Genomic DNA, 27,539 nt, shown 5'->3' with positions numbered 1-27,539 from the left:
ACGTAAATGATTCCTGTACTTTTTTATACAACTCAATCTCATTTGATAGTTAATGTAATAAATAGACAATAAGTAAGTCACAGTATTTAAGAATTAGGTTGTTTTCCCCTGGAATAATTATCCCAAAGTGCTGGCCGCTGGGTATCACCTTTCTAACTTTGCCCACTGCCTATCAGCAAGTGTAATCTTCCTCAACCAGAAGAGATGATAAGATGAATTACAGGAAGTGGGGGCGTTTATTTGCTTCTGTACAGGAAGTGGGGTGTGTCTTAGTCTCTTTACAGGAATTGGCGGCATATCTTTGCATCTGTACAGGAAGTGGTGGTGAGTCACTGTCTCTGTACAGGAATTGGGGGTATGTCTTTGTCTCTGTACAGGAAGTGGGGAACGTGCCTTTGTCACTGTACAGGAAGTGGGGGACGTGCCTTTGTCACTGTACAGGAAGTGGGGGATGTGCCTTTGTCACTGTACAGGAAGTGGGGGGGTGCCTTTGTCACTGTACAGGAAGTGGTAGTGAATATTAGTCTCTGTACAGGAATTGGAGGTATGTCTTTGCATCTGTACAGGAAGTGCGAGCGTATCTTTGTCTCTGTACAAGAAGTGGGGGACGTGTCTTTGTCACTGTACAGGAAGTGGTGGTGAGTCTTTGTCTCTGTACAGGAAGTGGGGGACGTGTCTTTGTCACTGTACAGGAAGTGGTGGTGAGTCTTTGTCTCTGTACAGGAAGTGGGAGCAAATCTTTGTCTCTGTATTTGAAGTGGGGGGGGCATGATTTTGTCTAACTGGAAGAAGTGAGGGTGAGTCTTTGTCTCTGCATAATAATCAGCCGCACTCGTAAGTCAGTGAAGATAAAGTTCATACTTTATTCATCCCCTAAAGGGGATGTTAATACAAACCCCATTCTCCACTGCATATCTGCAAACCATACAGATACAGTGACTCTTGAAAAAGATCCAGACGTAGATCGAAGCATTGAGAAAAAAATGATCGCTAATGTCTTTTTGAATTAACTATTATCACTGTGGTGGATCCTTTTTGGAAAGATTTGAATAAAATACGAACTTTATCTTCACTGACTTACTAGTCCGGCTGATTATCTATTATGTGGTGATTTGGATGTCCAGTCCAGTTCAGCAAGCACCATCTAACTAGTGAGCCGTCTAACGAGTGTGCATTATTTCTATCAATAGTCTTTGTATCTGTACAGGAAGTGAGGGTGAGTCTTTGTCCCTGCACAGGAAGAGGGGGCATCTTTATCTCTGTAAAGGAAGTGTGGGAAAAACTTTGTCTCTGTACAAAAAGTGAGGGTGAGTCTTTGTCCCTGCACAGGAAGTGTGTGTGGGGGGGTGTCTTTGTCTCTGTACAGGAAGTGGGGGAAAAACTTTGTCTCTGTACAGGAAGTGAGAGTGAGTCTTTGTCCCTGCACAGGAAGTGCAGGCATATTTATCCTTGTAAAGGAAGTGGGGGAAAAACTTTGTCTCTGTACAGGAAGTGAGAGTGAGCCTTTGTCCCTGCACAGGAAGTGCAGGCATATTTATCCCTGTAAAGGAAGTGGGGGAAAAACTTTGTCTCTGTACAGGAAGTGAGAGTGAGTCTTTGTCCCTGCACAGGAAGTGGGGGCATCTTTATCTCTGTAAAGGAAGTGGGGGAAAAACTTTGTCTCTGTACAGGAAGTGAGGGTGAGTGTTTGTCCCTGCACAGGAAGTGGGGGCGTCTTTGTCTCTGTACAGGAAGTGGGGGTGAGTCTTTGTCTCTGTACAGGAAGTGGGGGTGAGTCATTGTCTCTGTACAGGAAGTGGGGGTGAGTCATTGTCTCTGTACAGGAAGTGGGGGTGAGTCTTTGTCTCTGTACAGGAAGTGGGGGTGAGTCATTGTCTCTGTACAGGAAGTGGGGGTGAGTCTTTGTCTCTGTACAGGAAGTGGGGGCGTGTCTTTGTCTCTGTACAGGAAGTGGGGGTGAGTCTTTGTCTCTGTACAGGAAGTGGGGGTGAGTCATTGTCTCTGTACAGGAAGTCGGGGTGAGTCTTTGTCTATGTATGGGAAATGGTGGCAAATCTTTGTGTCTATACAGGAAGTGGGGGTGTCTTTATGTACAAGAATTGAAGGCATGTATTTGTTTCTGTTCAGGAATTGAGGCCATGTATTTGTCTCTGTGCAGGAAGTGGATGTGTGTCTTTTTCTTATGTACAAGGATTGAGGGCATCTATTTGTTTCTGTTCAGGTATTGAGGGCATGTACTTGCTTCTGGATTTTTATCTCTCTGCTTTTCCTTTCCTGTCTGTCACATTACATACAGAGATAAATAACAGAGATAGGGAAGGGCAGAGAAACCATTGGATATGATTGGAGCATGTTGGGAAGTGAGAAAAAGGAAGTTCCAGGTCCTGTAGTGCTATCAGAATAATGCTAAAGGGGAACCGCCCACTGAAAAAAATTGGATGACAAGTTGGAAAGCAGAAGTATCAGGACAGTTCCAGTACATATTAGACTGGTATGTGCACCAAAAACAGAGACGGAATGAAGGTAGTAAGTGCAGTTCTTTATGTGTGAAGGCACAGGTATTCTTTGTATCTAGAGTGAATCTAGAGATTAAAATGACTTTACAAATTCTTTCCTTTTAGTTTTTGTATCAATTTTCAGACCCTAAGGCAATTGATGCCATTGTAGAGGCACTTTCCTTCCCTTAATGCAGTTTAAATACACAGTGAACTGGCACATAGGAAGCACAGACCTGAAGATCAGTCACTTTCTCCATGGCTCCACCATTTCCATGCTTTGTATATCCTTGACCGTGACGAAATCCAATCTGGTCCAATTCCACAACTCCCACACTTTATTTAAATTTCCCATCCCTATAAGTCAGGAAATATCACCTCATCAAAACCTGCAAATCTTTCCTTCTTGTGCCTTCAGGCAATATCTCCATTCTCTCTCATTTTTATCACCATTTAAACTTTTTGGAAAAATCCAAAAATAAGTAAAAAGAAAGAATAGAAGAGATATATGGTGGCAGTTAATGTCTTGCGATGTACGGTGAGATTTATGGCTCTCATATGCATAGTTTTGCTGTAACACTCAACATAAATATTGTTGAAAGCCCATAAACGTATCAACCACAAAGCATGAAATGTATGGGAAGAGCCGCTGCTGGCACGAGGAGAGCTGGGAGTCTTAAGGAATGGGGCTTTCGCCTCACTAATGAGAGAACTGTTCCCAAAAGTGTTACATGTTTTATTCTTGTTCCAAAAAAATGGTGTTTTAATAGGTTCCTTAACATTTTTCTTGGCCTATCATCTCACCAGCGGAGGATGCAACTATTTCCTTAAAATGTATCAATCCTGGTGTGACTTCCTGAAAGAAATTAAGAAGCTTTTGCTGAAGGGTATCAGCCAGGTACTGCCTTGCACAGAGGGGGAGAGACTGTGCTGAGAGTAGTTGTTCATCTGCCAAGCTCATAGTCTGAAATGATTGTGCTGCTCATCAGTCCTTTCTTCATTCTTGATGTTTATGTGAACACTTAATGAGTTCCCTGCTGTAAGTATGAATGAAAGAAAAAACAGGAGCGAGAAGGGACAGGGAAGCAATTCTACAGGGCCTGAGCTGTAAGTACAAGCTGCGAAACAACAGGGAGTCAGAACAAAGAAGTATGTGTAGGTTTGGGAGGGGCCACGGATTCTGCAAAAGGGAATCCTGTAGTTTTGATACTCCTTTACAAAACAATTAAGAAGTATTTTCACTTTCTACCCAAAGATGAAACAGTAAATATTCATAAAGATATTATAAAATAGTTACTCAATACAGGTCCCAAAATAACCCAGAGTGGAGAACAAATCTAATAATCTCTTTTTACTGTGGGGAATTTTTAATTTGTGATGTCACCCCCTACTAGTAATGTACTTGCATGTACTGCCCCCTATGTACAGAAATACAGCTACTGAAATACTGCCTCTATGTACAAGAATATAACTACTATAATACTGCCCCTATGTACAAGAATATAACTACTATAATACTACGTCCTATGTACAAGAATATAACTACTATAATACTGCTCCCTAGGTACAAGAATATAACTACTATAATACTGCCCCCTATGTACAAGAATATAACTACTATAATACTGCCCCCTATGTACAAGAATATAACTACTATAATACTGCCCCCTATGTACAGAAATACAACTACTGTAATACTGCCTCTATGTACAAGAATATAACTACTATAATACTGCCCCTATGTACAAGAATATAAGTACTATAATACTGCCCCTATGTACAAGAATATAACTACTATAATACTGCCCCCTATGTACAAGAATATAACTACTATAATACTGCTCCCTATGTACAAGAATATATCTACAATAATACTGCCCATATGTACAAGAATATAACTACTATAATACAGCCTCCTATGTACAAGAATATAACTACTATAATACTGCCCCTATGTACAAGAATATAACTACTGTAATACTGCCTCTATGTACAAGAATATAACTACTATAATACTGCCCCTATGTACAAGAATATAAGTACTATAATACTGCCCCTATGTACAAGAATATAACTACTATAATACTGCTCCCATATACAAGAATATAACTACTATAATACTGCTCCTATGTACAAGAATATAACTACTATAATACTGCTCCCATATACAAGAATATAACTACTATAATACTGCTCCTATGTACATGAATATAACTACTATAATACTGCCCTCTATGTACAGAAATACAACTACTGTAATACTGCCCCTATGTACAAGAATATAACTACTATAATACTGCCCCTATGTACAAGAATATAACTACTATAATACTGCCCCTATGTACAAGAATATAACTACTATAATTCTCCTCCTATGTACAATAATATAACTACTATCATACTGCCCCTATGTACAAGAATATAACTACTATAATACTGCCCCTATGTACAAGAATATAACTACTATAATACTGCCCCTATGTACAAGAATATAACTACTATAATACTGCTCCCTATGTACAAGAATATAACTACTATAATACTGCCCCTATGTACAAGAATATAACTACTATAATACTCCTCCTATGTACAAGAATATAACTATCATAATACTGCTCCCTATGTACAAGAATATAAGTACTATAATACTGCCCCCTATGTACAAGAGTATAACTACTATAATACTGCCCCATGTACAAGAATATAACTACTATAATACTGCTCCTATGTACAAGAATATAACTACTATAATACTGCCCCTATGTACAAGAATATAACTACTATAATACTGCTCCTATGTACATGAATATGACTACTATAATACTGCCACCATGTACAAGAATATAACTACTATGATACTGCTCCCATGTACAAGAATATAACTGCTATAATACTGCCCCTATGTACAAGAATATAAGTACCATAATACTGCTCCTATGTACAAGAATATAACTGCTATAATACTGCCCCTATGTACAATATAACTACTGTAATACTGCTCCTATGTACAAGAATATAACTACTAAAATACTGCTCCTATGTACAAAAATATAACTACTATAATACTGCTCCTATGTACAAGAATATAACTACTATAATACTGCTCCTATGTACAAGAATATAACTACTATAATACTGCTCCCTATGTACAAGAATATAACTACTATAATACTGCCCCTATGTACAAGAATATAACTACCATAATACTGCTCCTATGTACAAGAATATAACTACTATAATACTGCTCCTATGTACAAGAATATAACTACTATAATACTGCTCCTATGTACAAGAATATAACTGCTATAATACTGCCCCTATGTACAAGAATATAACTACTATAATTCTGCTCCCTATGTACAAGAATATAACTACTATAATACTGCTCCTATGTACAAGAATATAACTACTATAATACTGCTCCTATGCACAAGAATATAACTACTATAATACTGCTCCCTATGTACAAGAATATAACTACTATAATACTGCCCCTATGTACAAGAATATAACTACTATAATACTGCCCCTATGTACAAGAATATAACTATCATAATACTGCTCCCTATGTACAAGAATATAACTATCATAATACTGCTCCCTATGTACAAGAATATAACTACTATAATACTGCCCCCTATGTACAAGAGTATAACTATTATAATACTGCTCCCTATGTACAAGAGTATAACTACTATAATACTGCCCCATGTACAAGAATATAACTACTATAATACTGCCCCATGTACAAGAATATAACTACTATAATACTGCCCCCTATGTTCAAGAATATAACTACTATAATACTGCCCCTATGTACAAGAATATAACTACTATAATACTGCCCCCTATGTACAAGAATATAACTACTATAATTCTGCTCCCTATGTACAAGAATATAACTACTATAATTCTGCTCCCTATGTACAAGAATATAACTACTATAATACTGCCCCCTATGTACAAGAATATAACTATCATAATACTGCTCCTATGTACAAGAATATAACTACTATAATACTGCTCCCTATATACAAGAATATAACTACTATAGTTCTGCCCCCTATATACAAGAATATTACTACTATAATACTGCCCCTATGTACAAGAATATAACTACTATAATACTGCTCCTATGTACATGAATATAACTACTATAATACTGCCACCATGTACAAGAATATAACTACTATGATACTGCTCCTATGCACAAGAATATAACTGCTATAATACTGCCCCTATGTACAAGAATATAAGTACTATAATACTGCTCCTATGTACAAGAATATAACTGCTATAATACTGCCCCATGTACAAGAATATAACTACTATAATACTTCCCCCTATGTACAAGAATATAACTACTATAATTTTGCTCCCTATGTACAAGAATATAACTACTATAATACTGCTGCTATGTACAAGAATATAACTACTATAATACTGCTCCTATGTACAAGAATATAACTACTATAATACTGCTCCTATGTACAAGAATATAACTACAATACTGCTCCCTATGTACAAGAATATAACTACTATAATACTGCCCCTATGTACAAGAATATAACTATCATAATACTGCTCCCTATGTACAAGAATATAACTATCATAATACTGCTCCCTATGTACAAGAATATAACTACTATAATACTGCCCCCTATGTACAAGAGTATAACTATTATAATACTGCCCCTATGTACAAGAGTATAACTACTATAATACTGCCCCATGTACAAGAATATAACTACTATAATACTGCCCCATGTACAAGAATATAACTACTATAATACTGCCCCCTATGTTCAAGAATATAACTACTATAATACTGCCCCTATGTACAAGAATATAACTACTATAATACTGCCCCCTATGTACAAGTATATAACTACTATAATTCTGCTCCCTATGTACAAGAATATAACTACTATAATTCTGCTCCCTATGTACAACAATATAACTACTATAATACTGCTCCCTATGTACAAGAATATAACTATCATAATACTGCTCCTATGTACAAGAATATAACTACTATAATACTGCTCCCTATATACATGAATATAACTACTATAGTTCTGCCCCCTATATACAAGAATATTACTACTATAATACTGCCCCTATGTACAAGAATATAACTACTATAATACTGCTCCTATGTACATGAATATAACTACTATAATACTGCCACCATGTACAAGAATATAACTACTATGATACTGCTCCCATGTACAAGAATATAACTGCTATAATACTGCCCCTATGTACAAGAATATAAGTACCATAATACTGCTCCTATGTACAAGAATATAACTGCTATAATACTGCCCCTATGTACAAGAATATAACTATCATAATACTGCTCCTAAGTACAAGAATATAACTACTATAATACTGCTCCCTATATACAAGAATATAACTACCATAGTTCTGCCCCCTATATACAAGAATATTACTACTATAATACTGCCTCTATGTACAAGAATATAACTACTATAATACTGCTCCTATGTACATGAATATAACTACTATAATACTGCCACCATGTACAAGAATATAACTACTATGATACTGCTCCCATGTACAAGAATATAACTGCTATAATACTGCCCCTATGTACAAGAATATAAGTACCATAATACTGCTCCTATGTACAAGAATATAACTGCTATAATACTGCCCCTATGTACAATATAACTACTGTAATACTGCTCCTATGTACAAGAATATAACTACTATAATACTGCTCCTATGTACAAGAATATAACTACTATAATACTGCTCCCTATGTACAAGAATATAACTACTATAATACTGCCCCTATGTACAAGAATATAACTACTATAATACTGCTCCTATGTGCAAGAATATAACTACTATAATACTGCCCCTATGTACAAGAATATAACTACTATAATACTGCTCCCTATGTACAAGAATATAACTACTATAATACTGCCCCTATGTACAAGAATATAACTACTATAATACTGCCCCCTATGTACAAGAATATAACTACTATAATACTGCCCCTATGTACAAGAATATAACTACTATAATATTACTCCTATGTACAAGAATATAACTACTATAATACTGCTCCTATGTACAAGAATATAACTAATATAATACTGCTCCCATGTACAAGAATATAACTGCTATAATACTGCCCCTATGTACAAGAATATAAGTACCATAATACTGCTCCTATGTACAAGAATATAATTGCTATAATACTGCCCCTATGTACAATATAACTACTGTAATACTGCTCCTATGTACAAGAATATAACTACTATAATACTGCTCCTATGTACAAGAATATAACTACTATAATACTGCTCCCTATGTACAAGAATATAACTACTATAATACTGCCCCTATGTACAAGAATATAACTACTATAATACTGCCCCTATGTACAAGAATATAACTACTATAATACTGCTCCCTATGTACAACAATATAACTACTATAATACTGCTCCTATGTACAAGAATATAACTACTATAATACTTCCCCCTATGTACAACAAATTTAACTACTATAATACTGCCTCCTATGTACAAGAATATAACTACTATAATACTGCTCCTATGTACAAGAATATAACTACTATAATACTGTCCCCTATGTACAACAATATAACTACTATAATACTGCTCCTATGTACAAGAATATAACTACTATAATACTGCCCCTATGTACAAGAATATAACTACTATAATACTGCTCCTATGTACAAGAATATAACTACTATAATACTGCTGCTATGTTCAAGAATATAACTACTTTAATACTGCTCCTATGTACAAGAATATAACTAATATAATACTGCTCCTATGTACAAGAATATAACTACTATAATACTGCTCCTATGTACAAGAATATAACTACTATAATACTGCCCCTATGTACAAGAATATAACTACTATAATACTGCCCCCTATGTACAAGAATATAACTACTATAATACTGCCCCTATGTACAAGGATATAACTACTATAATACTGCCTCTATGTAGTTCTGAACATGTGAATGTTGAGAGGAGTCTCAGGAGGAGTGATGAGAGACACCATACTTTTTGTCACTCTCCAGAACTTTTTCTTTTCATTTTGGTGGAAATCATCTGTACAGTAAATTAGAATAAATACTGTAATACTCCTTTATTTTGGCACCAGGTGGTGAATCTCAGATTATTTTAATGGATACTATGGCACTAGGATTTCCAGACCATTAGGTTCCAGATTAACACATAACCTGCCCCCCACGCCATAATATTAATATGGGGGCACTCCTCACACCTCCCACACAGATTTCTAGGAATGTTATGTCCATTTTTTATTGCACTGACCACATGATTCATGGTCCCACGTGTCTAGAGGGGTCTCCGGGTTCAGTTGATCAGAAGAGAACAGTCAGAGCCTTTTACCTAGAGAACATGAGTGATCTGCTGTCGCGCGGGGCGCACAAACGTACGAGACGGAAGAGATGGAAATAAATATCAGGGGCTCATTAATAAATGTTCACGAATATCTATGCACCCGGCTTTTAATAACAAATATCCACATTAGATCCATTTCTCTACACTCCATAATTCAGCTGCTTTGTGTTTTCGGCCTCTAGATGACATTTCCCAGGCAGGAGGAATGTACCAGAACTGTGCGCGAAGTCATCTCACATACAACATGCTCAGTCACTAGAAAGATGGAATCCTGGACTGGGGCGCAAAGCCTCCCACCTACAGTCCTTGCTCCTCCATAACTCACCAGAGTCCTACCACCCTCAGAGACATCTAGATTAAATACCCTTCTTTATTTTTTACTTTCCTTCTTTCCTTCTATGTTTTTTCTTTTATGTGTGTATTATTTACATTTAGGACGTGTGCTTAGAGTCTGGACTGGCCACGTAGCACACGTCCCCCGACGCGCGTTTCGGCGTGAGCCTTTCTCAAGGGGTGAGTCCGGACTCTAAGCTAATAAGGTAATATAACACAATGGTGGTATTGAAGTACTTTTGTTCATATGGAGCAATATAATCTATGCAGATGAGGGTAACAAGGAATATTTAGCCATATGACCTGTAGGCAGTACATGATCCATCATATGTACATTATATACCGATCACATCCATTGTATTGATGTATAATTATATACAAGTCTGGTACCTGCCACTATGTGCACTTTAGTCGGTTTTATTATGTATTTGTCTGATGCACTTTTTTTTACCTTCCTGTATCTAAGCAATTAATAAAGTTATTACATTTATCTATTTATTGATGACCTAGTGTCGCTCATTTGTGACCTTCAGGCCACCTTCCTCTTTGAAAGTTTAGCCAGTTGACTAATCCATTTTGTCCCATTATGTGATGTCACAACACTGGCCTGATGATGTCACTCCACCCTTACAACATCAGGATCACTCCGTGTCATTGTCACAATATCGTAGCCATTTGTAGTCAACTGTAACAATTCTTTGGTGGCTAAAATGTGCTACATTGTGGCACAAGTCCACAGTAAGGGGGGCAATGCAATGCTAGGGCCATAGGTGCAAAAAAAATTTAGAAAAAAATGCAACAAAAAAATACTGTGGTCCAATTTTAGAGCATTTTAACTTATATTAGTCTCATTTTTATAATTTTTAGAAATTTGTGTTCATTTTTATGATTTTATATAATTTAATAATAGTATAAAAGTAAAAAAATAAACAGTCCAATATTGTAGTTTAATCACTCAGTTATCTTTTTAGATTATGTTACCTTTTTTTTACGCTTTTACGCAACAACACTATATTGTATTCCAATCTGTGATTCATGTGGCCTGGATTTTAGAACACATTAGCTGATTTGCCCCCTCCTGCAATTTTTATGTTTTAGTTTTATTGTGTTAAAAAAAGCACTCCTCCTCCCATCAACATTTTTTATCCTCTTAACATATTGCAGTCATCATGTTATATAGCACTGGGTACTTACAATTGCTCATTTTACCTTTCTACCCAGTTATTTCTTCTGTAGGTCTATGAGATCACATGATTAAAAACTGAGGAGCTCTATGTAGAAACAGGAAGTCAATTTTCTCTGCATGAGTCATGAGTCACTGCAAAAGTCCCTTGCTTGGGGGACGAAGAGGGAGCAGCTGGGTCAGGAGATTAAAAGGGGAATGATAAATGCAGGGACAAGATACTTCCTCACTACATAGAGCAGAGAAAAGAGAATAATTAGCTGGGTAGAAAAGCAAAATGAGCAATTGTAAGTACACAGTGCTGTATAATATGAAGGATTGCATTTAGTAAAAGTCAGCATGTATAGTACAAGGTAGATCCGTTAGGCCACATTCACACGTTCAGTATTTGGTCAGTACGTTACATCAGTATTTGTAAGCCAAAACCAGGAGTGGAACAATCAGAAGTATAATAGAAACATTTCACCTACTCCTGATTTTGATATTGATGTAAAATACTGACCAAATACTGAACGTGTGAACATGGCCTAAGTCAAAAAATGGAATGGAAGTACAAAGCATAGAGGTCAATGACGAAAACCGTCACACATTTTTTTTCAGGGGTGGAGAAGTATTGGATAAACTCCTGGATAATCCTGTCGTCTAATTTCCTAGTGGTAAAAAAAAAAAACCAAAGAAGCATTAGATTGAATTTTTTTATTGACTTCAGTTCTGGTATAATTTTTTTTCTTTTTCAATTCAGCTCCGGCTGAAATCCTGACTTTTTTTCATCAGTAAACCTCGTCATGGGTTAACGTTAGAGGTTGTAGCAGCATAAACAATTGTCCCCGATGTTACATGCACCACATTGCCGTATACAGGAAACATTACTCATCTATTTCTGCCGTAATTCGAACACAGGACATTTTATTTACCCAAACCCATTCTTAATTTGTTCCAAAATCTGTGTTCTGTTAAGAAAATGTTTTTGTTAGCCGGAGAGCGCGGCGGAGCCCATGCGTTTCATTTCTGTATACAGTATATGTTATGTGAATTATGAGGGTGAATTATGATGTGTTTTGTGGGAGTTGGAAAAATTTCAGAAAGAAGAAAATATATCAGACCAACTTTCCAGATATCGGCAAACATTCCCAAATTTATAAATGCCGTCTACCTCATTGTTACATTTTATTTATATAGTTCTGACATACTCCCCTGTACTGGACAGAGAATTTATACATATGTCGTGGCACCGGCAGAGCTTACAATCTAATTCTAATGACTATGCCAATTAGACTCAGCTGCAGTGAGGAGGCTTCTTCTAGCTAACATTGGATGGGACCCCCTCCTTGCCCCATCTAAAAGGACCCAGTACATGTCCTTCCCTAAAGAAGAACTGATGCTGTGAGCCTCCTTTTTTCTAGCACTCTTCCATAGGTTCCTCAGGGGCGTAACTACAGACATAAATGCTAACTCTCCCACTAAGTCCATGAGACTCCCAGAAAAGATAAGAGATCTCCTTTACTCATGGAAGAGCCGACAAACAAAATTCTACTGAGACCTCACAGAAAGAGAACTCTAACTTTTTAATTGCTTCAAGCCAAGGTCCGGAATCCAGAGGCTTATTCATGGGTGGAACAGAAGGTGTTGATGGCGTGTGGCTTGCTGGAAAGGAAAAACCTGTCACGCAAGGTATGGGAAAGACTAAGTGCAACACGAAGAGAAGAGGGGAAGAGAGCCCAGATTCTAGGGAAAGGGGGAGTGGAGACCTCCTAGGCTGATCCGATATCACCCTGTCTCCCCTATCGTCCCTATATTGGTTCCTCACCAATCGCCACAGAGGAACCTAAACCCTTTATTTCCCTAGCGATTGACCCTGAATAGGGAAGGTGGGGTGAGCACTAGTCTGTCGCCATTAACAGCTAAAGACAACAAAGGAGACAAACACAGGGAAAAGTAACTTAGCTTGAGCCGACTTCAGGGAGATAACACCAAACGTCCTCCTAGCACCAAAGAGGGAGTAAGCAGACTGCAATAGCTCCAAGCCTTCACAAGAGATTATGTGAATATCACTGGCACCAGCCAGTAGCAAACAGAAAGTATTTAAACACCCAAGCCTGGGTGTCAATTAGCAGGAGGGAGGTAGCCACTGGGTCCTAGAGTGAGACAGATCTAAGAAGGTTTCTGTAATGCCAAACAAAGAGATCTTCTGCAACCAACTGTAGGGCGACTGTCTTTTACATCCGTGACAAAACCCTACATTTCAGGGAAACGATAAGTGTGAATATAGGGGGGTTCAGAAGTAGCTGTCACTTCTGGGCCTGGTACAGCATGGCACACTGTTCACTACCTTAACACTTACTGAAATTCTGCCATGCACGAGGTAGAAAGGAGGTGGCACAGACCGGAGCCATGGTTCCAACTACCACTATCATAAGAAAAAGAGTAATGCGCCCATTTCCATTTGTGTTCTTGGGTCCCACCTCTGCCCTCATAACTGTTACATGACAGTCATAGTTCTCTATCCTCTAATGTGTGTCTGGAAAGCCTTGAGCCCTCTGTGATTATCTCCTTTGCTCTGCACCCAATTGCCCAATGGTTATAGTCTTTTTTGGACTTGAGTGTAATAAAGCCATAGTATTCAAAGTCCTTATTTTAGGAGTGAAAGGAGAATAAGAAGCAAGAGCAAAAGTTTAGTGAATGGCCAAAATCAAATCTAAAATATTAAACGACCAGTTAGCAGATATTCCATCGATAGACGGAGCTCCGACATCTAAATTCATGGGCACTGAAATGGGCAAAGTCTAGAAAAGGGGATCAGGTCATTGAAAACCACACTGCAACCAGTAACATCCTGGAACCCATCCATCAAAGCTTGCAGGAAAAGACTGTTTACTAATACTTTGGTAGAAGTACCTGAAATATGGGCAGCACGGTAGCGCAGTGGTTAGCATTGGGGTCCTGGGTTCAAATCCCACTAAGAACAAAATCTGCACGGAGTTTGCATGGATTTAGGCTGATTTCCTCCCACAATCCAAAAACATACTAATTTTGGGAAATTAGATTGTGAGTCCCAGTGGGGACAGCGATGATCATGTCTGCAAAGTGCTGTGGAAATTAATGGTGCCATATAAATGTTCTGAAAACATTCCCAACCTTCAGAACACCCATTACTTTTTGTCTTTTTAACTGCATTTTTTCCCCCAAAAAATGCTGCGTCAAGATGTTACTTAACAGTCTGTAGTGAAATAGAAAACAAGCTACAAAAATGTGTTTCGGATTGTGGTGGTTTTTTGTTTTTTTGTGTTCTTTTTGGTCAGCGGAATTGTTTTTTGTTTTTTTCCCATTGGCTTTTCTATAGGACTTAAAAAACAGCAGAAATAAAATGCATGTTACAAATGTAATAAATTTGGAAAATCGTCCCAACACATTTGTAGAAAACACAATGAACAATGTTTGAAAATCATTGGTGCTTTTTAGGCTATGTTCACACGTTGCGTTTTTGCTGCTTTTTTTTTAATGCAAATTTTAAAGCTGCGTTTTATAATACCAACAAAAGATTTTCAGACGTCTCATGCACACACTTTGCTTTTTTTTTTGTTTTTCCTGAGTTGGAAAACTGCTGCGTTTTTGCAAACTGCAGCATGTCGCTTCTTTCAGTGTTTTTTCTGCTGTTTTTCACCCAGCAATGGATAAGTGCAAAAACGCAGCAAAAACGCAGGTATCAGGTTTTGCTGCTTTTTTTGGTGCAAAACTCTAAGGAAGTTGCATCATCTTGTTTTGGGGGACACTAAACTTTATCAGCATGCACAAGAGACAACAAAAATGCAGAAAAAAATGCAGCAAAAACAGTTTTTTTTTTACTCTGCTTCTTTACTGCCAAAAGAGCAGGTTTCGCTTGCAGAAAAAAAAAAAGCAGACATGTGAACATAGCCTTAACAAGGGCAAAAAAACACTGGAAAAAAAGTGTGTATGAATGGGGTCTAAAACGTAATGGGCCCCTACTCCCATTCTGTTGGGATGTGGAGTGAGAGTGTAATAATGACGGATGGACTCTTCTGTGATTTTCACATTCTCTAGACTGAATCTGTTATTCCTCCTTAGCTCTTGCAGCCGGGGAGAGGCAGTGCCGCCTGGAGGGGCAGTTGGGACTGAGTGTAATAATTTATCCCCCACTATGATGAATATCAGAAGTTGGACTCTGAGAATTCCTGACATGCACAGAGACAAACTTTTCCCATTATCTAGCAGTCAGCACATACCTAATCAGAGTCATGAGTGGCCTGATGAAACAAACGCTAATGTGATATCTGTCTAACACTATTAGGTTGGATGAGGTTATCCCTCTCCCCCCCTCAGACTTTCATTTTTTCTTTCCTTATAAATGTTTGCAATAGGGAATTATTGCAAAACTCTGATGGAGCGGCCGGAGATGGAGCCCAGCTGGATCTACAGCTGAACGGACCATCTGGGTCATCTTATGAGCTGAAATGATAACAAAAATATTAACAGAAGGTGAAATGATCCATTACATGGGATTTTCTTTTTTTTTTTTGTAAACTTAGCTCTGTGAAAGTGAAGAAACATTTAAAGGGACGTTCCATCAGAAGATGAAATGAACAAGGTCTGGTCTAATTTGTTGCAGTGATTTATCACCAGGGTAGATACAAAAAAGGTATCTCTCGGTCTGGAGGACCCATCATGAGCCATGCAACACATGGACAACCATCCATGTTATTGGGAACTGTGTAATGCCTCATTTTCCCTGTGGTGGCGCTGCAGGAAAATTGAACACTTATCGCTAAGTTCCCTTACAGATAATAACTGATTGTTGGGTGTTAGATCAATGGGGACCCGTCTAACAAAAATTAGCAATCCAAACAGAAGACATTCTAATCTAACCGTAATCTAAGGGGTAAGGTGACTTGCCCAGTTTGGCATGCCAGTATGCTCCTCTGGGAATTAAATATGTAAATTGTCTTTTCAGAGATGAAGAGGACTAAAACTCCATAGCGCCACCTATTGGAAGTAACAATCCTAAAAGTCAATATCGACCCTTTAACGAGCCTTGCAATATGACTTAGGATAAAAGCTAAACCAGAATCTCAATTTGCAGACACGGTGTTTCGGGGGTATTGCCCCTCATCAGTGCAAAGTATAAGATTTGATTTGGCTAGGTGAGAAGCTAAGACTGGGATCTAAGGGGGTAAGGTATCTCCTTGTGGAGAGTGACTTGACTTGTAGGATCGCTACTTCCAATAGGTGGCACTAGAGTTCAAGTCCTCTTCCTTTCTGAAGAGACAATTTGCCTAATCTAACAGTACAATCATGCAGATAGTAGAGAAGAAACGGCGGTGGTGTCCGGGCGCTGCAAGGATGTCACGATGAACCAGGTGTTGAAGAAACAAATTTATTTTAAAAATAACGCGTTTCGGGGGTTGGATCAACTCCTTCTTCAGGTATAATACACAGAGGGATCACCCATCCCCTTTATAGGGCTAGGATGTGATGTTTACGTTACTAATTAATCAATTAAAAGAAAGGAGGGCGACACCAAGTGCAATAGGGTCTTATCCAAGGAAGGATAGATGAAATTAAGGAACTGCGAGGAATCAAGATGAAGCAGCAGCTGCAGCACTCTCGGATCGGGAGTCCAGTCGTGGAAAACAATTGGTAGGAGAATGAGGGTGATAGTCCACGCTGCCGATGTAGATAAGAAGAGACCACAATGATACGATCGAGCGGTTTATTCTCTACACGTTTAAAAGTTGAACCAACTTCTTCCTCAGGAGAACCACAGTAGTAAATTAAAATGCAACAACCAGGACAGAATAAATAGTTTAAATAGTTAGAGAATACATTGTCCTGGTTGTTGCATTTTAATTTACTACTGTGGTTCTCCTGAGGAAGAAGTTGGTTCAACTTTTAAATGTGTAGAGAATAAACCTTAAACTCTTATCATTGTTGTTTCCTGGTCTCTTCTTATCTACATCGGCAGCGCGGACTATCACCCTCATTCTCCTACCAATTGTTAATTAATCAATTAAGGCACAACTTAAATTGCTGGACACAAAAAAAGACATTAAAGCTATGTGCCCACGCAGCGTTTTTGCGGCATTTTTACGGCTGCGAAGACGCTTGTAAAACCGTCTGCCATGCAAAGCAATGTGAATTCGGATGTGCTGTGCACATGATGCCCTAATTAGCGCGCCGAATACGCACTGCCTTGCAAAACGCAGCATGACCAGTTCTACCGCGATTACGCCGCAAATTCGCGGCCATTGATGAACATTGAAATGCAGCAAACCCGCAGGTATATGTGGATTTGCTGCGTTTCAATTAAATTCAATGGACTACAGAAAATTAGAATTAGAGGGGAAAAAAAAGAAAAAAAAAGGAAATCTGAAACAAGAGTCCACCCCTTAACATTAATTTTTATTCAAATATAAAATTCTGTTCTAATGTAACTTAAAAATATATCTTTGGTGGTCCGATCCGATCCTTGCTTTCAATGCATTGAATTTTCTGCGTAGATATACTTAGTAACATAGTTTTAAGGTTGAAGGAAGACTAAATCCATCTAGTTCAACCCATAGCCTAACATGTTGATCCAGAGGAAGGCAAAAAAAAAACCACGTGGCAAACACCAAGCTCCACATTGGGGAAAAAAATTCCTTCCCGACTCCATACGACAATCGGACTAGTTCCCTGGATCAACGCCCTATCAAGGAATCTAGTATATGTAACCTGTAATATTATACTGTTCAAGAATTGGTTTAAGGTTAGAGTGTTATGATAATGTTTAGAGTGTTAGGGTTAACTAAAGAGATATGATAAAATTCTGCTCTAATGTAATTTAAAAATATATCTTTGGTGGTCCGATCCTTCTTTTCAATGCATTGAATCTTCTGCGCAGATATACCATAGATTGGGTTAGTGTTACAGTAAAGGGAACAGGGTTAGGGTTAGAGTGTCAGGATTAACTAAAAGATATGATAATATTTTGGTTACCTGCTAGAGGGTGCGTACTGATTACATTTTATATACTGAACTGAAAGGAGTTGTCAGGTTTGGGATAAAAATCTGCAGTCACTCTATGAGACTGTAGACCTTTGAATACTCAAAAGTGTGTACAACCCATGCTAACAGGATTCTCCAATGCCAGTGTTGAGGGTGGGCAGTCACGTGACCGGACGTTTGTGATTTGCATACTTCCGGCCATATTCGGACTAGACATATGCAGCCTTGCTCAATGCAAGTGAAATGAGTGAGGCTGTGCACGTCTAGTTGGCATGTGACCACATGTATGTGTAGCGCCCCGAGGGTTCGGTCGCTACAGAGGTAATGCATCTCACCCAGAGGTGTGATATCTCACTTCCAGGTAAGGATGGAGTGTGGCTTAGGACCCTAACACCGACATGCACTACACCACATTTCCGGGGGGCAGGACGACAATGCTCCCAAGAGTGAGCACAACTGCCCCTGTCCCTGGCTGGAGTGGGGGGAGGGAACACCTAGAAAGGGGAAACCGGTAGTGTGTGGGTGGGGAGAGTAGATCTGGGGTGCACTGAAGGAGGAGTATATAAGGTGGGCACCATCTTAGGAGTTCAGTCAGAGAGAGAAGAAGACAGGCAGCAGGGGCTCTGTACGAGCTCTGCTCCGCAGGCAGGCCAAGTCACAAGGCCTGGGCCTGGAGGAGAAGGAAGGAGAGGAACGGAGGAGGCTCCAGGAGTGGAGTGAAGGGACCCCAGGGGTGCGGACCGACCAGTCGCCACCGTACGCCCGCCACTACCAGAGTAGGGGGGTCAGGCCAAGAAAGGGAACCGGATCCCTCATCTAGTGGAGGAGAGCAACTACCCTCAGCTAGTAACCGGAGGCTGTGGCATTGCATGTGTTACGGCCCCTCACTACACCCGTTAGGAAGGCACCATATAGGGCCCAGGGAAACGGAACATACGTTTGCCCGCCAAGGCCCGAGGCAGCTGGACAGAAACGTGGTCAATTGTGGGGTATGACGGGCCAGAGAAAGGACACACGAAGGGGGTCCTGAAAAGCATTCCAAAGGTACCTGGGAGTTGGCCGAGCCCCTCACCTGGTGAGCACAGTACGACGTGGGCAGCCATTACCTGCAGAAGTGGCTTGGAGTGTAAAACTGTGAGTAAAGATCCTGGACTGCATCACTGGACTCTGAGTCATTACTGTTGCTCCCGCGCACCATCACCCCCACCATCTGTACTCACTGCCCTGAGGCTATACTCCTCCCGTGGGGAGTTATACTACCCTCTGCTGCGCACACAACATCAGCCTCAGCGGTCTGCCCTGCAGCGGCGGTTCTCAGTGACCGCAATCCACGGGTGGCGTAGTCTGACATTTAAACATTAAAAAACAAATAAACAGATCCGCCACTGGTTTGACCACCCTGAGCCATGGGACCGGGTCGCCGCCACGGAGACTACAACCCCTAGCGTTACACAGAGACCCGGCTCCGGGTATTCCCTCACACACGGCCCAGGGGGCGCGTCAACTTTGGCGTAGTCGGCAGGATCGAAACCAACCCGTTATCATCGGGTATTGTGTGCCTAGAGACTGTTTCACTGTATTGAATGTGGCGCCCGCCCCAGAAGAACGGACGCCATTATGTGCGCGCCAAAAGACAACAAGAAGCCACCTCCCATCGTGGGCCAGGTCCCAGAATGGCGCCAAAGACGGAGCCCACCCCCAACGGCCATTAGTGCGGCTGTAGAGATGTCCATCAACGTGGGGGGGGCTGCCCCTGAGAGTGATTGTCAGCAGATTGCCCCGGGACCACCCCCAACAGGGGCGGAAGGGAAAGAAAACCAAGGGGCAGGGTGTGGTTGGGATCAGTTTTGGCAGACCACACCCGGAGATGGTGAGCAGCACCAGCCCCAGTACCCGTGCCAGTGGCCTGCTGCAGGCCGAAGCGGCTCCGTGCAGCCTTGAGGAGCTGATGGCCCAGCTCCCCGGAGAGGACCCTGAATTTCTCCGGGCTGGGCTGGAGGATTTGGACCGAGGATGGTCCAGGCGCAGCAGGAGGCCGTCGCGGGATGGAAAGAAGAGATGGACTGGCGGGTCGCGACCCGGCAGCAAGTGGCGCTGCCAGCACCCGACAGCGTGTCTGCCCCTGAGGACAGGGAGAGACCACCGGAGGTCGAGAGCAGCGCTGCAGCGGGAGCAGGTAAGGGGGACACCCCTGCTACAAGCCCTGACGCCACTGGCCTGCCCCTGGACCCCGTCGCGGAGCCGATCGCCCCGGGAGTCGCTGCACCTCCTCGGCTTCTGCTGCCTACACCTAGGCCCCAAGCCCCGAGCGCAGCCGCCGGACCACGCCCACCGCCGTGCCCCTGGATCCCGGGTGCGGTCGGAAGGGGACTGCTCCAGGCCTGGTCGCAAGGCCTGATGCCCCCAGGTGCCTTCCACCAGCTAGCGCCCCCAGTCCCAACACTACCACCCCTGGGCACGGACTTATATAGTCAGATTACCGGTCCGGATAGAGAGCCGGTCCCCCTGCTACGAGGATGGGTTCGCCCTTGCCATCGGAGGGACTGGTCAGCGGAGGCCAAAGCCCTGCTTCCTCCACTCCTGCCTGCTCCGCAGCCAGTCACCATTCCCCAGCTCCCAGAAGAAGAGGTCCAAATGGAGTGGGACCAGACCGGGGAGGACCTGATGGGGTTCTCGCAAGAGACGCGGGCGGACGCAGCACGCAGGCGAGAATTCTGCCGCCGGGAGATAGCGCAGCTAGAAAGGGAGAAGCAGGCGCGGCGCCAGAAACAGGAGCAGCTACAGGCCCGGAGTGCGGAGGAAAAGACCCAGACCCACCGAGACCCCCAGGCTGCACACGGTCCCAAAGTCACCGGGATCGTGGTCAGGTTCCACCAGGAGAAGGGGTGGGGGTTCATTCGGGACCCGACGACAAACACAGACCTCTTTGTTAACCGGAGGGATGTGGAGAGTCGCCTGCCCGTGGGTCACCCGAAACTGGATCTGTTCCCGGGAGATCAGGTGTCGTATACCCGACATCGAGGCCTGCGAGGGTGGTACGCTCTCAACGTCCAGCGGGAGGAAGAGGAGTGCTACCCTGGATCCTGCTACATGGAGGACCCAGACGGGTCTGAAGAGTACGAGGAGCAGGAACGCTACTAGATGGCGGCAGCACGCACTGTAAATAGTTACCCGTCAGGGTGGAAGAGGAAGAGTCACGCCCGTTTGCGGATTATAAACAAAGTTCACCCGGTCCGGGATTGTTGCCAGTTTGTTTGCTAAAGTTACACGAAAAGGGGTCTGAGAACTATCCGGCTGAGGACTGGGAGCAGCCAACCCTTTCTATCCGGCTGAGGACTGGGAGCAGCCAACCCTTGTAAATAGTTGCACTTCTTAAAGTGCCCCCTATTGGTTTTATATTAATACAACCTATGACCTCAGAAAAAAAACCCGTTGGAGGTGGCAGAAGACGTGGTCCGACACCTGGATCGTCTATGCCCTGCAGCCACCCCAGGGCCTACGTTGAGGGTTTGGGACGGGTCCCTCATGTTCGCAATTTTGCACTTTATGGAAAGATGGACACCTGGTTGCAACGCGCACTGTGACCAGTTGATAAAAGTGTTACATGAAGAATGTTTAGGAAGAAAAATGTTTTATAAGTGACAAATGTGTTTATGCAAGTGAAAAGAGTTTTATAATGTCCTATATATGTGAAGAAAGTATTATAATATTTTTGAAAAAAGAAAAGTTTTATGACAAGTAACGTTTAAAAAAACAAAAAACAACAAAAACAAACAAAAAAAAAACTTTAATTCTGCATGTCTTGAAATCAATTGTCTTTTGCTCTGTTCCAGCCCGCGGACGTGCTGTGATTTACCAGGGGGGAATGTAGCGCCCCGAGGGTTCGGTAGCTACAGAGGTATTGCATCTCACCCAGAGGTGTAATATCTCACTTCCAGGTAAGGATGGAGTGTGGCTCAGGACCCTAACACCCACATGCACTACACCACATTTCCGGGGGGCAGGGCGACAATGCTCCCAAGAGTGAGCACAACTGCCCCTGTCCCTGGCTGGAGTGGGGGGAGGGAACACCTAGAAAGGGGGAACCCGGTAGTGTGTGGGTGGGGAGAGTAGATCCGGGGTGCACTGAAGGAGGAGTATATAAGGTGGGCACCATCTTAGGAGTTCAGTTCAGTTCAGTCAGAGAGAGAAGAAGACAGGGAGCAGGGGCTCGGTACGAGCTCTGCTCCGCAGGCAGGCCGAGTCGCAAGGCCTGGGCCTGGAGGAGAAGGAAGGAGAGGAACGGAGGAGGCTCCAGGAGTGGAGTGAAGGGACCCCAGGGGTGCGGACCGACCAGTCGCCACCGTACGCCCGCCGCTACCAGAGTAGCGGGGTCAGGCCAAGAAAGGGAACCGGATCCCTCATCTAGTCGGACATTTAAACATTAAAAAACAGATAAACAGATCCGCCACTGGTTTGACCGCCCTGAGCCACGGGACCGGGTCGCCGCCACAGAGACTACAACCCCTAGGGTTACACAGAGACCCGGCTCCGGGTATTCCCTCACACACGGCCCAGGGGGCGCGTCATATGCATATCGAATACTTGCAGTCATATGACTGCTCGCTCTCCTCGCCGGCACTGGAGGATCCAGTGCTTGCTTGGAGGATTCAATAGTTTGCAATCACATAGAGTGGCTGCAGTCTTTAATCCCAAACCTGGACAACCCGTTAAATAATAACGCAGCATGATGTGAACTGCTAAGCTCCCCCTAGTGATGGCTGCACATAGCGAAAATTGTATATTATAAAATGCTTCCACTACCGTCAAATGTCGGTCACTTTAAAAGAATATTCTAAGCTTCAATATCGATTACTCAGATTACTCAATTGAAGCTTTTCAAAAACTCTCCCGTCCTGTATGCAAAGAAAGGCACAAAATATGTGTCTTGGTCTGTCTAAGTGTCCTGTTCAATCTTTGTTGAGCCCATGTCTTAACAATTAATTTATGTAAAGCTAAAAACCAGTGCATGGCCAGAGCATCAATGTTGGCTCGTGTTTGCACCAGTCCTGTGTTCACTTCCAGCTCATGCACCGTCCAAAATTAATTCCTCAGCCTCCAAAAGGGTCAACACGCTGCGCAGTTTTTAACTCTACAAGGCAAGTCCAGATTTTGTGCAGCATCGTGGATAACGTTGTAGTTGTCATCCACGTTAATCAGCAGACCAAAAACTGACCAGGACACTTGGAAGTTCTGGAAACACCCAGCGAATACTTGAGCCTTCATATGTGTATGTGTTGGCCAGTTTTTGGAGGAGACTTTGGAGCTTTTGCATCAGTAAAACTAAGATGATATACTGGGAGATTCATCCAAACACGATGCTAGACCTTACAACTTGGCACTTTGCTAAACTGAGACATACAACGTAGTCATATATATACATTTTTTTACTTTGCTAAATAGCTTTATGATCCTTAAAATAAAAAAAATAAAAATTGGGAACTATGTTGTATTCAAAAATTGCCAATAGCTGCATCCATACAGTGGAGAAAATAAGTATTTGATACACTGCCGATTTTGCAAGTTTTCCCACCTACAAAGAATGGAGAGGTCTGTAATTGTTATCGTAGGTACACTTCACCTGTGAGAGAATCTAAAAAGAAAAACCAGAAAATCACATTGTATGATTGTTAAATAGTTAAATTGCATGAAATAAGTATTTGATCACCTACCAACCAGCAAGAATTCTGGCTCTCACAGACCTGTTTTTCTATAAGAAGCCCTCCTACTCTGCACTCGTTTCCTTTATTAATTGCACCTGTTTGAACTCGTTACCTGTATAAAAGACACCTGTCCACACACTCAATCACACTCCAACCTCTCCACCATGGCCAAGACCAAAGAGCTGTCTAAGGACACCAGGGACAAAATTGTAGACCTGCACAAGGCTGGGATGGGCTACAGGACAATAGGCAAACAGCTTGTTGAGAAGGCAACAACTGTTGGCATAATTATTAGAAAATGGAAGAAACACAAGATGACTGTCAATCTTCCTTGGTCTGGGGCTCCATGCAAAATCTCACCTCGTAGGGTAAAGACGATTCTGAGAAAGGTCAGGAATCAGCCCTGAACTACACAGGAGGACCTGGTCATTGACCTGAAGAGAGCTGTGACCACAGTCTCAAACATTAGTCAGTAACACACTACGCCGTCATGGATTAAAATCCTGCAGGGCACGCAAGGTCCCCCTGCTCACGCCAGCACATGTCCAGGTCAGTTTGAAGTTCTCCAATGACCATCTGGATTATCCACAGGAGGCATGGGAGAAGGTCATGTGATCAGATGAGACCAAAATAGAACTTTTTGGTTTCAACTCCACTCGCTGTATTTGGAGGAAGAAGAAGGATTAGTACAACCCCAAGAACACAGTCCCAACCGTGAAGCATGATGGGGAAAACACCATACTTTGGGGGTACTTTTCTATAAAGGGGACAGGAAGACTGCACCGTATTGAAGGGAGGATGGATGGGGTCATGTATTGCAAGATTTGGGCCAACAACCTCCTTCACTCAGTAAGAGCATTGAAGATGGGTCGTGGCTGATCTTCCAGCATGACAATGACCCAAAACACACAGCCAGGGCACCTAAGGAGTGGCTCCGTAAGAAGCATTTCAAGGTCCTGGAGTGGCCTAGCCAGTCTCCAGACCTGAACCCAATAGAAAATCTTTGGAGGGATCTGAAACGCAATGTTGCCCAGCGATGCCCCAAAATCTGAAAGATCTGGAGAAGATCTGTATGGAGGAGGCCAAAATCCCTGTTGCAGTGTGTGCAAACCTGGTCAAGAACTACAGGAAACGTCTGACCTCTGTAATTGCAAACAAAGGTTTCAGTACCAAACATTAAATTCTGTTTTTCTATTATATCAAATACTTATTTCAGGCAATAAAATGCAAATTAATTATGTAAAAATCATACAATGTGATTTTCTGGATTTTTTTGGATTCTGTCTCTCACAGATGAAGTGACCTACAATAAAAATTACAGACCTCTCCATTCTTTGTAGGTGGGAAAACTTGCAAAATTGGCAGTGTATCAAATAGTTATTTTCCCCACTGAAATACTTACATTCATGTTCAAAATAATATCAGTGTGTTCAAAACATGAGTTAAGCACAAAATCTTTATACTAGTTTTTATTTCCAGCATTGGGGACATTGCACACTGTTTTCTAATTCAAAACGTGAAGAGAAATGTATATAATTTGTAACTACTTTACAGAAAATAACAAGAAGTGAACATTGGGCTGTTCTAAAAAATAGTGTCTGCATTTGTCTTTACAAACTCACAATATGTCCTCTCTTTTTTTTGAGGATTTGGCATTCCTGTGAATCACTAACCTAATATTTAGCTGTATACCCACAGTTTTTTAGAACTGCTTCACATCTATGTTGCATAGAGTCAATCAACTTCTGGCACCTGTCACCTGTTATTCCAGCCCAGGATGCTTTCACTACATCCCACAATTTTTGGGCTTTGCCTCAGAAACAACATTTTTTATGTCACCCCACAAGTGTTCTATCGGATTAAGGTTCGGGGATTGGGCTGGCCACTCCATAACCTCAATTTTGTTGGACTGGAACCAAGATTTTGCTAATTTACTGGTGTGTTTAGGGTCGTTGTCTTGTTGAAACACCCATTTCAAGGGCATATCCTCTTCAGCGTAAGGCAACATGACCTCTACAAGTATTTTAATATATGCAAACTGGTCCATGATCCCTGGTATGCGGTAAATAGGTCTGGCACCATAGTAAGAGAAACATGCCCATATCATGATGCTTGCACCACCATGCTTCACTGTCTTGAATACAGAGTTTGGGGGTCGTCTGACGAACTGTCTGCGGCCCTTGGACCCAAAAAGAACAATATTACATTCATCAGTCTCCATTTCTCTTTAGGCCAGTTGATGTGTTCTTTTGCAAATTATATCCGCTTCAGTACATGTCTTTTTTTTTAACAGTGGGACTTTGCAGGGACTTCTTGCTAAGAGATTAGCTTCACACAGGCGTCTTCTAACTGTCACAGTCCTCACAGGTAACTTGAGACAGTCTTTGATTATCCTGGAGCAGATCATTGGCAGAGCCTTTGCCATTCTGGCTATTCTTCCATCCATTCGAATGGTAGTCTTCTGTTTTTTTTTCCACATCTCTCTGCTTTTGCTTTCCATTTTAAAGCATTGGAGATCATTTTAGCTGAACAGCCCATCATTGTCTACACTTCTTTATAAGTTTTATCCTCTCTAATCAACTTTTTAATCAAAGTACTCTGTTCTACTGAACAATGTCTCGAACGACCCATATTTCTCAGGCTTTCAAGGAGAAATGCATGTACAACATGTGCTGGCTTCACCCTTAAATAAGGGCCACCTGATTCACACCAATTTCTTCACAGAGTGATTGACCTCACTAATTGAACTCCACACTGCTATTATTTTGAATTTAATCATAGTACTCTGTTCTTTTGAACAATGTCTCGAACTACCCATATTTCTCAGGCTTTCAAGGAGAAATGCATGTACGACATGTGCTGGCTTCACCCTTAAATAAGGGCCACCTGATTCACACCCGTTTCTTCACAGAATGATTGACCTCACTAATTGAACTCCACACTGATATTATTTTGAATTTAATCATAGTACTCTGTTCTTTTGAACAATGTCTCGAACTACCCATATTTCTCAGGCTTTCAAGGAGAAATGCATGTACGACATGTGCTGGCTTCACCCTTAAATAAGGGCCACCTGATTCACACCCGTTTCTTCACAGAATGATTGACCTCACTAATTGAACTCCACACTGATATTATATTGAACACTCCCCGTACAATTAATTATTCAAATACACAAACTCAAAAACATGCAGATCATGAATGCGGAGTCTGGGGGTTTTCTTAGAATCTACTGCACCAACTGGTAAATAGTTTGACGTGGTGATATAATTTATACCAAAAACTGTGATTAATCTGGTTAGTCATATTGGACTGCTATTATTTTGAACACTACTGTATGATTAGGGCAGAAGGGCATTTTAACATAATTTCGGCACTGTGCT

General features: G+C 41.5%; 1 protein-coding gene across 1 annotated transcript in view; it reads right to left on the bottom strand.

The window, feature by feature from the left end:
• ROR1 (receptor tyrosine kinase like orphan receptor 1) overlaps positions 1 to 27,539 on the bottom strand; it is a 308,028-nt gene that overhangs the window by 95,043 nt on the left and 185,446 nt on the right. The window lies entirely within an intron of this gene.

This window comes from Phyllobates terribilis, unplaced genomic scaffold, assembly GCF_046119375.1.
Source record: "Phyllobates terribilis strain yellow unplaced genomic scaffold, ASM4611937v1 Scaffold_8__6_contigs__length_399053987, whole genome shotgun sequence".
Lineage (NCBI taxonomy): Eukaryota > Metazoa > Chordata > Amphibia > Anura > Dendrobatidae > Phyllobates > Phyllobates terribilis.
Note: the sequence above shows the minus strand (reverse complement) of the source record. Positions and strands in the feature narration are given on the sequence as shown.